The sequence below is a fragment of the Herpailurus yagouaroundi genome, unplaced genomic scaffold (genome assembly GCF_014898765.1).
Source record: "Herpailurus yagouaroundi ecotype Mexico unplaced genomic scaffold, PumYag 308, whole genome shotgun sequence".
Classification (NCBI taxonomy): Eukaryota; Metazoa; Chordata; class Mammalia; order Carnivora; family Felidae; genus Herpailurus; species Herpailurus yagouaroundi.
Window position 1 is genome coordinate 1,288,241 of NW_024412525.1, and position 14,341 is coordinate 1,302,581.

General features: G+C 41.8%; 1 long non-coding RNA gene across 1 annotated transcript; it reads right to left on the reverse strand.

The window, feature by feature from the left end:
* Positions 1 to 2,707: 2,707 nt before the first annotated feature.
* Positions 2,708 to 6,972, reverse strand: LOC121021713 (uncharacterized). Its single transcript, XR_005786664.1, has 3 exons — positions 6,469 to 6,972; positions 5,002 to 5,450; positions 2,708 to 2,812 (listed from the first exon to the last, which is right to left on the reverse strand). It is a non-coding gene; the product is annotated as an uncharacterized LOC121021713 (long non-coding RNA).
* Positions 6,973 to 14,341: the final 7,369 nt, after the last annotated feature.

Below are 14,341 nucleotides of genomic sequence, written 5' to 3' on the forward strand. Positions count from 1 at the left end.
ATGTCTTAGAAGTGATGGTATAAAGTGTCCCTTGCTACAGGTTCCTCACGGTCAGAAGCCCAGATCCTTGGACCGTGGAAGGATAAAGCACCGAGCACTCTACCTGTGATTAGCATCCATATAAAATTACCGATGGATTTGTCTTAGGCTTTATATATTCATTTCCATATTCAACAGATAGTCTTCTGTACCTAGTACATGTGTTAGACACCATTCCTGCCCTCAAGGACTTACAGTCTAGAAGTATATGACTTTAGGTTAGGCCAGGGGTCAGCTAACCATGGCCCATGTGCCATATGCAGTAGGCCTGCTTTTGTAAACTTTTGTCACAACACAGCCAGACACATTTAGATATCGTCTGCTTCCACACGACAATGGCTGGACAGTTACAACAAGGACCACACGTTGCCTGCAAAGCCTGAAATATTTACCAACTGGTCTTTTTCAGAAAGTCTTTGCTGCCCCCTGGTTTAGGCTAAGGGCTTGGAGTTATAGCTGGGTCACTTAAAAAGCCTTCACTTTGGGGCACCTGAGTGGCTCAGTCAGTTAAACGTCCAACTCTTGATTTCAGCTCGTGTCATGATCTCATGGTTCGTGGTACTGAGCCCTGTGTTGGGCTCTGTGCTGACAGCTCAGAGGCTGCTTAGGGTTCTCTCTCTCTGCCTGTACCCTGATCATGCTCTCTCTCTCAAAATAAATAAAAATTAAAAAAAAAAACCTTCACATTGGAAACAATTATTCCATCAGTTTAAAGTGGCACAGACTTCAAAGTCTAAAAAAGAAAAGGAAAAAGGGAATAAACAAAGAGGATATAATCATAATAGAGAATAAACAATAATGACTAAGAACTTTCTGCTCTCTCTTCTTCTTGCTTCTAACATGTTGTCTTCTGAGTATTATACCAACATTGGTAAGGAAAGAAAGATCTATTAATCTGACAATGTTGCAGTTTATTAGCAAGTCTGGCACTCAATTTTACAAAGAAAGAGTTGAGCACGTGTAGGTAACATCAGATGTAATGACAATGGACTTGAGCCACTCTCCAATAATCTTTACCAATGGCACCCCTTGATGCCTGCTTTTTGTGCTGTCATTCATTCCATCATAGAACCAGTATTTTCTATGCAATTACTCTATGCTAGCCTGTTCTGGTGACTAGGATGTAGCAGTGAACAAAACAAATCCTCTACCTTACAGAGTTTGAATTTTAGTGGGAAGAAACGAAAATGGGTAAAATGATAAATATGTACTATAGTAAGCAATGGCGAAAAGTACCAAGATGAAACTAAGTAGGATAAGGAGATAGAAAGTGATGGTGGGAAAGATGGAAGGGTTATGTGGTCAGGGAAGGACTCTACCATTTGAGAAAAAACCCAAAGAAAGCAGACACAAAGCCATTTGGAAAGTTTCTCAGCAGTGGAAAGGATATGTGCAAAAGCCCTGAGGCAGAAGCCTTGGTGACTGGGCCTATGTGCAGGAGCACAAAAGTGAAATGGAACAAGTAAGCAAGAAAAGATGAAGTTAGAGAGGATGGGGGGGGGGGTGGTTCTTGCAGGGCATAACGAGGACTTGAATGTCCTGCAGATTGAGATTAGCAGCCTTCAGAGGATCTGGGGCAGAGGACGCATTATCTGACAACTGAGTGGAGAATAGACTGTTGGGTGGTAGGTGGAAATAGGAAAATGGATAGGAGGCCCTCGTAACAGTTACGGTAAGAGATGAAGGTGGCTTAGATTAGAACAGTATTGGGAAGGGGTGCCTGATTGGTTTAGTCGGGAGAGCCCGTGACTCTTGATATCTTGGGGTTCATGTGTTCAAGCCCCACATAGGTTGTAGAATTCACTTAAAAAAAAAAGAAAGAGCAGTATTGACAAAAGTGGTGGGATGCAGTCAGGTCCTGGGTACCTTCCAGAGGTGATGCCTAGAGGATTTGCTGGTGGATTGGATGTGAGGTCTTACAGAAAAAGATTGGCAAGGAAGTTAACTCATTCCTTTTATGAACAACTGACATTTCCTTGAACCTATATAATATGTGGATACATGTATCATTAGACAAATTAACTTGGTAATTTGATCTAAGCAAAACCTGGTAACATAATCTAAAGAGTATATTGTCATACAGATAAAATTTCAAGACAAATTGTCTAGCCTCCTTTTCCAACCAAGGGACATCCTTAAGCCCCTCCTACGAGGAAACAGATTATGAGTCATACTTTACTCATCCATGTGGTCTCATGTCCTTTTTACAGACAGAAATTTCCTATATCTGCAATCGTATCAAATGCCAATGATAATTTATATTTTTCATAAAAAAATTACTCCTAAATTTAGCATACTAGAGTTTTACTAAAAACTTTTTACAAAATTGCTTAGAATAGTATACTATTATTTCAGGGAAAAAATGGTTAAATTCTAGAAGTATTTTAAAAGAAACAAGATTGCATTACCTTCAGTTACCTATGGCAGTGCATGTCAAACCTGAAGGTGCACACAGTCACCTGGAGATCTCACTAGAATGCAGATTCTGATTCGCAGGTCTGGGATGGGTGGGACACTGCATTTCTAACAAGCTGCCAGCTGATACAGATGCTACTGTCCTGGGACCACACTTCAAGGCGCTGAGACCTATGAACTAAGAAACTAGGCTAAGCGTAAATTAACTAAAGATGTCTCTTTTAGAACAAATATAGAAAATAGATAGGAAAAATTTATTCAAGAAATATTTATTGAGTGCTTATAAACGATCACAAAGTGTATCAGATGCCGTGGTTCAGAGATGGAAGCCGGTCCCAGGTGTGAGGAATCTTCCAGTCTGAAAGGGAGAAACTAGATAAATAAACAATTACAACAGCCATGGGTGCAGTGATAGATAGGATCTTTGGGGGCTCGGAGGAAGGGTGGGGCAGGACCGGGTGGGTAATGAGACATGTGAGTTTCATCTTGAAATACACATAAGGAAGAGAACACAGAGGGAAAGACATTTCTGATGCAGGGAAGTGCAGGGGCACAGATATAGCCCCTGATAGCTCATAAATCCCTCTGTAATTGCAAATTGTTCGGCGTGACTGGAACACAAGTGCCTGTGGGGGAGGGTGGAAAATGAAGCAGGGGGTGGGCAACAAGGAGGACCAGAAGGCTGGAGGAACCTGAAGGTGATGAAGGGTTTTCAAAGAGAAGCAGGTTTGCATATTGAAGAGACCATGCTAGCCTCTAGCCGCAAGCCTTGGGATGTGGGGAGAAAGGAAGCAGGTGCCCTAAGAACCACTGAAACCCAGGCAGCTTCTTTCTAATGCGGGACTTGAAATATACACATTTTAAAGCAAACAGTTATGTGAACCTGATAGCCTGAATACTACACACAGTAAAGGCTATGGAATATAATTAACATATCAGTGACTTGCAAATAGTATAGTCATCTACCTAGGGCTTGCAGAAAGCTTAATTTCCAAAGACAAAAAATTTTTGACCTAACACAATCAATTTTCCCTGCAAAACTGGGAGGGTAAAATTCAAAATAATCTCTGCCCTAAAAATCACAACTTCACCATGGATAAATAAAATTCAGGGCTAAAAAAATCAATAAATAAAGGAAAAAATAAAATAAAATAAGTAGCAATGAGAAAAAAAATTCAGGTTGATGTAAAATGCTAGCTTTTTGCCCACCTGATTCATAACACTGTGTAGCCACAATGTGACAATGCAGGTGACCAGGTACCAGCAGGGAGGGCCCCACGGGGCTTTGCTGTTGTGTGAGCACTAGCAACTCCAGTTAAAGCTGGCCAACAATTCAACTAACTGCGCTTTGATGAAACCGTAAACCGTATTAACACGTCACAGTTTGAATTCCTGTGAATGTTCGGTGGGATGCATGTATATGAGGGCAAATCATTCCGATTTCCAATACTGCAATCTGCCTCCCAAATTGGAAGTGAAAGAGAGACAAAATTCGGCCTCTGTTGGCAGAGGGGAGAAGAAAATGAGCCGGCAGGCAAAGGGTCAATATCCCGAGGCAGTGCAATTTGTCTGCAGCAGACAGGAGCAGGCTTGCGCGGGGGAGGCCCAGAGGCTCAATCAGAAACCACTGCGTGGCCCTCTGTCAAAGAGCCTGGCCACCCTGGGCTTTAATCCAACGGGTGAGACTCAGACTGTGGGGAGAAAGTCTAAATAAACATTACACTGATTAAGTAATCAGACACGGGCAAGTCAATAATGAGCAATTTTTAATATTTAATTATTTAATATTAAATGTAATACGGAAAGACCCAAGCACTGCCCCCGACTGTACTGTTTGCCCTTGTGTGGAGGCCACATTAAAATTCCAACTTGCATATTTAGATTCTCTGTAAATAAGGAGAATGATAATTAAAAAAATCACACAACAGTTTGCATCAGTTAGACATCTTAACCCCTCCTAATAAATTAATTGTATCGGTTCGTTTGACCTGCTCCTCGTAACAATCCGGAATAAGGCAGGCAGGAATTATCTTCCACCCAGTTTACAGAGAAGAAAACTGAGGTCCAAAGACAAGAAACATGTACCAAGTCACACAATAGTAGTACTATTTTATTCCCTCTTCGTGGCTCTGTGTGACACTTAGTACTTGAGAAATCACAGGGCAAGTATCTACTCCTTCTATACCAGTTTGTGCTTTCAAAGTATAAACATATTCATATTGCCAAGAATATTGGAAAGTTTCACTTATGTTTTCCCACAGGTGGCAGTTCCTGCTTAGACTGACTGGTTTCCACACTCCTGAAAGCCATTTCCTTTCTGAATCATAGCAGAGTTGGCAATAGTTAAACTGTTTAGAAAGCCACTATTAAAACACAGCCATCTGTGCTGGGAACTAAGGATTGCAGAATTATAAGAGCACAACCTAATGGAAATGGCCAGGACAGTGGGAGCTGAGGATGGCCCAGAACTGGGCCTTATGCACCCGCCATGTCCAACGTACTTGACCCCCTACATCCAGAGGAGGGCCAAGCTGGACTCTGGCTCACCTGCAGGTGTAAGGAAGAAGAGGGAGCCTTGTTCGTTCACAGCCATAGGCCACTCTTGCAGCTCCTTTTCATTCTCAGCCCAGTTTTCTCTGAGTTCACAAATACTTCCTCTAGACCTTCTGGAAAGGCCAGTCCAAAACCAGCAGGCTCCCTGAGTCTTCACGCGGAGCAGGATGTTACTTCCTTCCATTGGTCTTCATGGAAACCTCAAGGTCCCAGGACCCCACCCTGCCCATGGTTTCCAGTCTTTGCGGTGGTCAGTTTTCTGTGTCAACTTGGCTCAGCTGTAGCGCCAGTTACTTAACTAAACACTGATCTAGGTGTTGCTGTCGAGGTAGACGTGGTGAACATCTACAATTGGTTGACTTGAAATAAAGAGATTATCCTTAATAATACGGGTGGGCTTCATTCACTCCATTGAAAGATCTTAAGAGCCAAAACTAAGGTTCCTGGGCAAAGAAGAAATTCTGCCTCAAGGCTGTTGTATCAACTACTGCCTGAGATCCCTACCCGACAAATTTCAGGCTTGAAGCCCCTACAATTGAAACAATTTCTTAAAATAAGTCTTTGCGTGTGTGCACGCGCACATGCGTGTTCATGTTTCCCGCACTCCGGTACCTCAGTGTCGGGAGGAAGGAGATCCTGCTGTTTCTCCTTGTTCAGACCTCTACTCGTCCAGGCTTTGTCGAACTTTGAAAAGGCACGAGGGAGGTATCAGGACGAAACCTCCGTTCCTCTGAGACTCGTCCTCCAGCTCCGCCACAGCCCCCTAGCAGAGGGGCTGGGGGCCACTACTGATGTCTTAGTCGCTCCGTGGCCTTCACGGAGACCGACTCTGGCCCCTAGATCACAGGCCTCTGCATCGACAGCCTCAGCTGCGATCACCTCCACCTGCACACTTGTCTCTCACCCGTCCCAGTCCCCATGTCAAATGCCTACCCGCCTCCCTTCTTGAGCGTTAGCGCCCGAGCATCTCACACTCAGTGTGTCCACATCCAGTGGACACACTCCTCCCTCTACACTCAGTTCCCTTCACGAGTTCCCAAGTTCAATGTATGGCTCTCCCGCCCAACTAGTCATGCCAGCCCAAACTGAAAACGCACATATGCCCCTTCTCCCTCATCTCTGTATTTCCGACTCATGACCAAGTCTTCCATAAATATTTCTCAAATGTGCTGTACCTCTTCATCGCCCTGCCCCCCCCGCCGCCACCTTAGTTTGGCCTACCATTAACTCTCATTTAGACTGTTCCAAACTGTTGCTTTTGCTACAAAGGAGCCAGAATAATCTTTTCAAAATGCAAATCTGCTCATCGTCTCTGATTAAACCCCTTTAATGGGTTTTGTTACAAGGAAAAGCCCCGACCCCCCCTCCCCCGCCCCCACCGCCTCCAGGTCACGCCACACCATGCTTCCCCTCCACTCACTCTGCCCCAGTCCCTTGAACTCACCATGCTGCCCACTCTACCCGAATTTCTCTGTCTTCCTTCTTAGCTTAGGTAACCTCTTTCATCCTGTAGGTCTGCTGGTTTATGTCCTCTGGGAGGCAGATGCCAAGATGGATTCAGGAGTACAGGAGATTTACCAGGGGGGACTTCCATGAGGAATAAAGGGAAGGGAAGCAGGCATAAGCTGGAAAAGCCTTTTGAGCAACAAACAAGGGTGCAACCCTGTGGAAGACCAGAAGGAAGGAAAAACCGGGTGAGAGTACCCTCAAACTGCAGTCCGACGTCTGCTCTGAGGAAGCCTGAACAGGGTCCATGAGGATGAACAGTCCATGGAGACAGTGGCTTTGGCGTGAAGTTTGTGTGTTGGGTCCCAAAGGTGCAGCAGCTGGAGGCTGTCAGCTGACTGGACAGCCATGTGACATACCTCCAGGACGGCCACAGATCTCACCTTGAACTCTGCACGTGTTTCAGCAAAAATACAAAAATGTTTCATGTATTTCAAGTTGATTCCTTAGGGGCGCCTGGGTGGCTCAGTTGGTTGAGCCTCTGACTTCTGCTCTGGTCATGATCTCAGTTCATGAGTTCGAGCCCCACCCACATCAGGCTCTGTGCTGACAGCTCGGAGCCTGGAGCCTGCTTCGGATTCTGTGTCTCCCTCTCTCTCGGCCCCTGCCCTGCTCTCTCTCTCTCTCTCAAAAATAAAGAAATAAACATTAAAAAATAAAAAAAAAATAAAAATTAAAAAAAATAGTTTGTTTTTTTTTTTTTTTTTTGAGTGAGAGAAAAGTGCGTGCAAGCAGGGAAGGGACAGAGAGAGAGGGAGAGAGAGAGAATTCCAAGTAGGCTTTGTACTGTTAGTGTGGAGCCTGACGAGCTCAAACTCATGAACCATGAGATGAAACTGAGCTGAAATCAAGAGTCAGATGCTTAACTGACTGAGCCACCCAGGACTCCCTTCATCCCATTTTCTAAATATTCTATAAAATATCACTTTTATTACAGAAGGGCGAGAGTTATAAATATGTGTGCTTGCTGTTAAACAGAACTCCTCTCTTTTCCGTTCAATTTGCCTTATAAATAACAAACTCCAAACTGGAGATTGAGATGGACTCAGAACACTTTAAAAAAATTTTTTTTAATTTTTAAAAATATTTGTATTTATTTATTCATGAAAGAGAAATAGTATGAGTGGGGGAGGGGCAGAGAGACAGGGAGACACAGAATCTGAAGCAGACTCCAGGCTCTGAGCTGTCAGCACAGAGTCTGACGCAGGGCTTGGACCCACAAACTGTGAGATCGTGAGCTGAGCCAAAGTTGGACGCTTAACCAACTGAGCCACCCAGGTGCCCCAGAACACTTTTTCTTAAACAGTCCTTATTTTATGTTTCCTGAAAAGGTGGAGAGGTAAATATAACACAGTTGCTACCCTTGGGGGAGTTCATATCCTAGCCAGAGAAGAAAACATGTAATAACTAACCGTATACCACAACATGATGTACATTAGAATGAAGTGAATATAAATGAGAGAGGAATTTATTCAGCCAACATGGAGAGATAAAGAGAGAAAGAAGAAACAGAGATTCAAAGAACTGACATACAAACTGGACTTTGAGGAATGAATAGGAGTTCACCAAGCAGAAGACACCAATACAGAATTCATGCATGCAAAGGCATGGAGGTATGACAAGTGTGGGCAATGTTAAAGAGAGTGATTACAGATGAGGTTGTGCAAAGGTAACTAAAGACAGGGTGTATCAGGTTTTGTTCTGGTATACTAAGGACTTTGCATTCTCCTCTATAAACAATGCAAGTGTTGACAAGTTTTGGGGTTTTTTGTTTGTTTTTAATTGAAATATAGTTGCCATACAATATTCTATTAGTTTCAGGTATATAACAGTGATTCAACAATTATATACTTTACAAAATGATCATAATATGTGTAGTTATCATCTGTCATCATACAAAATTATTACAATAATAAGTCATATGGTACTTGCCTTTCTCTGTCTGACTTATCTCACTTAGCATAATACACTCTAGGTCCATCCAGTTGTCACGAAGGGCAAAATTTCATTGACTTTTTTTGGCTGTGTCATATTCCTTTATGTAGATACACTACATCTTCCTTATCCATTCGTCTGTCTATCACTGGACACTTAGGTTGCTTCCATATATTAGCTATTGTAAAAAATGTTGAAAGATTTCTGAGTAGGGAAGTGTCATATTCAGAGCTGTGTTTTAGAAAGACCATGCTGACAGCAAGAAGGATGGATTGGAGATGAGACTAGAGGCAGACAGGCCAGTTGAGCTATTGCAATAGTCTAGGTCAAGCAGCGTCAAGAGGATTGAATTGAATCTCAGAGCAGTAGCAATGTGAAGATGGACAGAATCAAGAAACTTTTGGGGTATAAAGTTGGGTCTTAAGAATTATCAGAAGGTCTAAGTCTGGCCTCTAGATTTAGGGGCTCAGTCTTTCAGTGGAGTACACACAGCCAATGGCCCTGAAAACAAGACCTTTAAGAAGAATCATGTTTCAGAGATACCATGAATGCATTTTACGGCTTGTCATCTGCTAATTCAAATTTGAAGGCCTTCAAAGAGTTAATGCAATCTTCCTGATTGACACCAATATAGTCTCAAATCTTACAATGGTTCATTGAGCATTGGGTTCATAGCATGAAATCTTTTCAGTAACTTGGAATAAGATTCTTGTCATTTTCATAAACAGTTAGCTGAGGTATGTTATAATAGGAAGAGTGAGAAGTGGACATGATCAGTGCCAAAAGTGGACCATCTGGCTCTCAAACCAGACAAAGTGATTCCCCATACTCCTTTTTTGTTCAAAAGATGTCAGTTCCTTCTCATTTACGTATACAATTGGGATTCAGTCACTTCACTATTTACAAAAAGAACAAAATTAATCAACTTATTCCAAAAAAGGAAACTCAGAATGAAATTATGATCTAGAAATTATAGTCCAAAATCATGTGTGATTGCAGAGCTAAGTTAAATAGGACCAATGGTCACTACATTAAGCAGATTATACGGATGGTGGCGACACCGTTCAAGAGATGGCTTTTTAGAAGCTCAACAAAAATGGAAGAATCCAACTAAAGTTTTAATGCATTGCCCACCCTTGGTTTTGAGGAGCTTTTAATGGGTAACTGAAAGACATGTGCCGTTTTACCCCACATTCATGTGTGTGATTGCCTGATAGACACTTCTACTTTGGATGTCTCACTGACCTCCCAAAGCTGACACGTAGTCATCTTGCTCCTGGGGTGAGCTCTTTCTCCCATGACCCCATGACTATTGACGGCTCACCACTGGCAGCCCTCATCCATCTTTGCTTTTTTCCGTCCCCACCACACACACAGGTGGGTTACTCCGCTACCCCATTAATTCTTCCTTTTCTGTGGCTCTTCTTTTGTCTTCTTACTGTCACCTCCAGGTTTTAGTTCTCAGTTCTTCTCTCCTGGAACAGAGTCCTCTAAGAAGCTTTAATCTTCGCATCTCATATTCCTGCCCGTCCAGTATATGATCCCCAAATTAACCTTTCTAAAGCAGAGTGTCGGAATGTTCAAAAATGGTTAAATGGTTTCACCTTTTCTACCAAATAAAGTCCATACTCTCCAGTCTGATACTCTCAGGTCCTGCAAATCTAGCTCCAAAGTCTCCCTCACCTTAAACGTGAACCCAAAGTGCACAACAAGTAGTTGTTATACCTCACAATCTTTTCTGAATCCGTGATCCTGTTAAACTATTACTTTGCTGAAAATATCTCTGCCCTGTCCACCCATAAAATCTGTGAACTACTTCCATAATGTAATGTTGGCTGAGCAAACAAATAAGAATACATCAGTACATTGATATAATCATGCTCATTCGTGTCTCTCTCTCTCTCTCTCTCTCTCTGTCTTTCTCTTTCTCTCTCTCTCCATTTATTTACCCATCAACCTATCTAGAAAAAGGAAATTAGGTTTTAAAAGATATACACCAAGTTGTTAAAAGGAGATTTCTCTTAGTGACACAGTTCTGGTTGGGTTTTTTTCTTTTTATTATTAAATTATGTCCATTTTTTTTCTGCAAAGAACATGTACTATTTTTATAAGAAAAATAATTGTTTTAAAACAATAATTAAAATTTAAATTGAAAAAAAAAAAAAACAGGAAGGGGGGCGCCAGGGTGGCTTAGTCGGTTAAGCATCTGACTTCGGCTGTTGCAGATTATGAGTTTGACCCTGCAGTGGGTTCTGTGCTGACAGCTCAGAGCCTGGAGTCTGCTTTGGATTCTGTGTCTCCCTCTTTCTGCCCCTTCCCGTTTGCTCACTCTCAAAAATAAGTAAACATTAAAAAATATTTTTTTAATTAAAAAAAAAAAAAAAAGCCTGTCTATACTTCAAGCCTCTTCTCACACCTAACCTCTTTACTAAACTTTCCTTCATGATTAAAGGTGTGTACATGGGCCACCTGGGTGGTTCAGTCGGTTAAGTGTCCAGCTTTGGCTCAGGTCATGATCTCACGGTGGGTTTGAGCCCTGGATTGGGTTCTGTGCTGACAGCTCGGAGCCTGGAGCCTGCTTCGAATTCTGTGTCTCCCCCTCTCTCTCTGCCCCTCCCCTGCTTGCACTCTGTCTCTCAAAAATAGATAAAATGTTAAAAAAAAAAAAAAGATGCATATAAACTTCCCTTGCTTCAACTTCCTAAGTATATTTGCACATACACACATACACCCACTCCCACCCACTCCTCCACACAGAGTCATATGGTTAAGAAAGAGCATAAGCTTTGAAATCAGAAAAAAAAATGCAAAATCACTTTTTTAAAAGATGTTATTTATTTTTTTAATTTACATCCAAGTTAGTTAGCATATAGTACAACAATGATTTCAGGAGTAGATTCCTTAATGCCCCTTACCCACTTAGCCCATCCCCCCTCCCACAACCCCTCCAGTAACCCTCTGTTCTCCATATTTAAGAGTCTCTTGTGTTTTGTCCCCCTCCTTGGCAAGATTTCATTCTTTTTGATGGCCGAGTAATACTCCATTGTATATATATACCACATCTTCTTTATCCATTCATCCATCGATGGAAATCTGGGCTCTTTCCATACTTTGGCTATTGTTTATAGTGCTGTTATAAGCATTAGAGTGCATGTGTCCCTTCAAAACAGCACACCTGTATCCCTTGGATAAATACCTAGTAGTGCAATTGCTGGGTTGTGGGGTTAGCTCCATTTTTAATTTTTTGAGGAAGCTCCATACTGTTTTCCACAGTGGCTGCACCAGTTTGCATTCTCACCAGCAGTAAAAGAGATCCTCTTTCTCCACATCCTCGTCAACATCTGTTGTTGCCTGAGTTGTTAATGTTAGCCAGTCTGACAGACGTGAGGTGGTACCTCAATGTCTTTTTGATTTGTATTTCCTTGATGATGAGTGATGTTAAGCATTTTTTCATGTGTTGATTGGCCATCTGGATATCGTCTTTGGAGAAGTGTCTATTCATGTCTTTTGCCTATTTCTTCACTGGATTATTTGGTTTTGGATGTTGAATTTGATAAGTTCTTTATAGATTTTGGATACTAACCCTTTATCTGATATGCCATTTGCAAACATCTTCTCCCATTCCATCGTTTGCCTTTTAATTTTTCTTAGTATTTCCTTCACTGTGCAGAAAGTTTTTATTTTGATGAGGCCCCAATGGTTCATTTTTGCTTTTGTTTCCCTTGCCTCCACAGATGTGTTGAGTAAGAAGTTGCTGCGGGCAAGGTCAAAGAGGTTTTTGCCTGCTTTCTCCTTGAGGATTTTGATGACTTTCTGTCTTACATTTAGGTCTTTATCCATTTTGAGTTTATTTTTGTGTATGGTGTGAGAAAGTGGTCCAGGTTCATTCTTCTGCATGTCTCTGTCCAGTTTTCCCAGCGCCACTTGCCGAAGAGACTGTCTTGATTCCAGTGGATATTCTTTCCTGCTTTGTCAAAGATTAGTTGGTCATACATTTGTGGGTCCATTTCTGGGTTCTCTATTCTGTTCCATTGATCTGAGTGTTTGTTTTTGTGCCAGTACCATACTGTCTTGATGATTACAGCTTTGTAATCCAGCTTGAAGTCTGGGATTGTGATGCCTCCTGCTTTGGTTTTCTTTTTCAAGATTTCTTTGACTATTTGGGGTCTTTTCTGGTTCCATACAAATTTTAGGATTGTTTTTTCTAGCTCTGTGAAGAATGTTGGTGTTATTTTGATAGGGATTGAAATGAATATGTAGATTGCTTTGGGTAGTATTGACATTTTAACAATATTTGTTCTTCCCATCCAGGAGCATGGAATCTTTCCATTTTTTTGTGTCTTCTTCAGTTTCTTTCATAAGCTTTCTATGGTTTTCAGTGTATAGATTTTTCACCTCTTTGGTTAGATTTATTCCTAGGTATTTCATGGGTTTTGGTGCAATTGTAAATGGGATCAATTCCTCGATTTCTCTTTCTGTCACTTCATTGTTGGTGTATAGGAATACAACCGATTTCTGTGCACTGATTTTACATGCTGCAACTTTGCTGAATTCATGGATCAGTTTTAGCAGTTTTTTGGTGGAAACTTTTGGGTTTTACATATAGAGTATCATGTCATCTGTGAAGAGTGAAAGTTTGACCTCCTCCTGGACAATTTGGATGTCTTTTATTTCTTTGTGTTGTCTGATTGCTGAGGGTAAGACTTCCAATACTATGTTGAATAACAGTGGCGAGAGTGGACATCCCTGTCTTGTTCCTGACCTTAGGGGGAAAGCTCTGTTTTTCCCCATTGAGGATGATATGAGCGTTGGGTGGTTCATATATGGCTTTTATGAACTCGAGGTATGATCCTTCTATCCCTACTTTCTTAAGTGTTTTTACCAAGAAAGGATGCTGTATTTTGCCAAATGCTTTCTCAATGCAAAAATCACTTTTGGCTGTCACTTCTTTTTTAAGTTTATTTTTTTTTAGAAAGAAAGAGAGCAAACACAAGCAGGGGAGGGGTAGAGAGAGAGACAGAACCCCAAGCAGGCTCTGCACTGATAGTGCAGGGATTCACCTCACAAACCATGGAATCATGACCTGAGCCAAAAATCAAGAGTCAGATGTTTAACCGACTAAGCCACCAAGCATCCCTTGACTGTCACTTTTGATCCATCCTTAACTGTCCCCACCAGTCCACACCTTGCCAGTTGGGGCCACTGTGATGCAACCCATAGTCGGTCTCAGCCTGGTTGATTTCACCATCACCATGTGCAACACACTGTTAGCACACTGTTTTTTAATTTGACAACAGTATACTTTTTAAGTGGATAATTATTGATCAAAAAAAAAAAAATTTAAGAACAAACTTGTATACAATTCCCCCTAAATAATAGTACTCTTCCCCTGTACCTCTGTCTTTAAAAAAGAAAAGAAAGCTTACAACAGCAAGAAGAACACACATTTCCCTTAGTGAGTTTCCCCTGGCAGTCCTACCTGACCCCTCACTTGCCTTGACTTACCTGACAGTAAATAATTCCCTTCTGGCTTTCCCCCTATTCATGGTTTAGTGTTCAAAGCTACCACTATTTTGAGTATCCCCATTGTCTTCAATCAGTGATAGGTTTCAGTTGTCAGCATCCCATGTTTGTTTGGAGGGGGGGGGCAACTAAAAGGAGTATTTCTTCAACTTTTTCTTAAATATTTTAGTAGTTGGAACCACTCTTCATTGCCACAGCTCCCCGGTCAATTCTTGAATCTTTGTTGTTCTATCCATAAGAAGAACCCCTGGATAGTGGTGCCTGACCCCCTTGCTTCATCCAGCATCAGCCTTAGCTTTTTCATGAGAAATCAGCTCTCTCGCATATGTGTTCAAAAATATCCCGTATTTGCCATTATTTTCATAGAAAG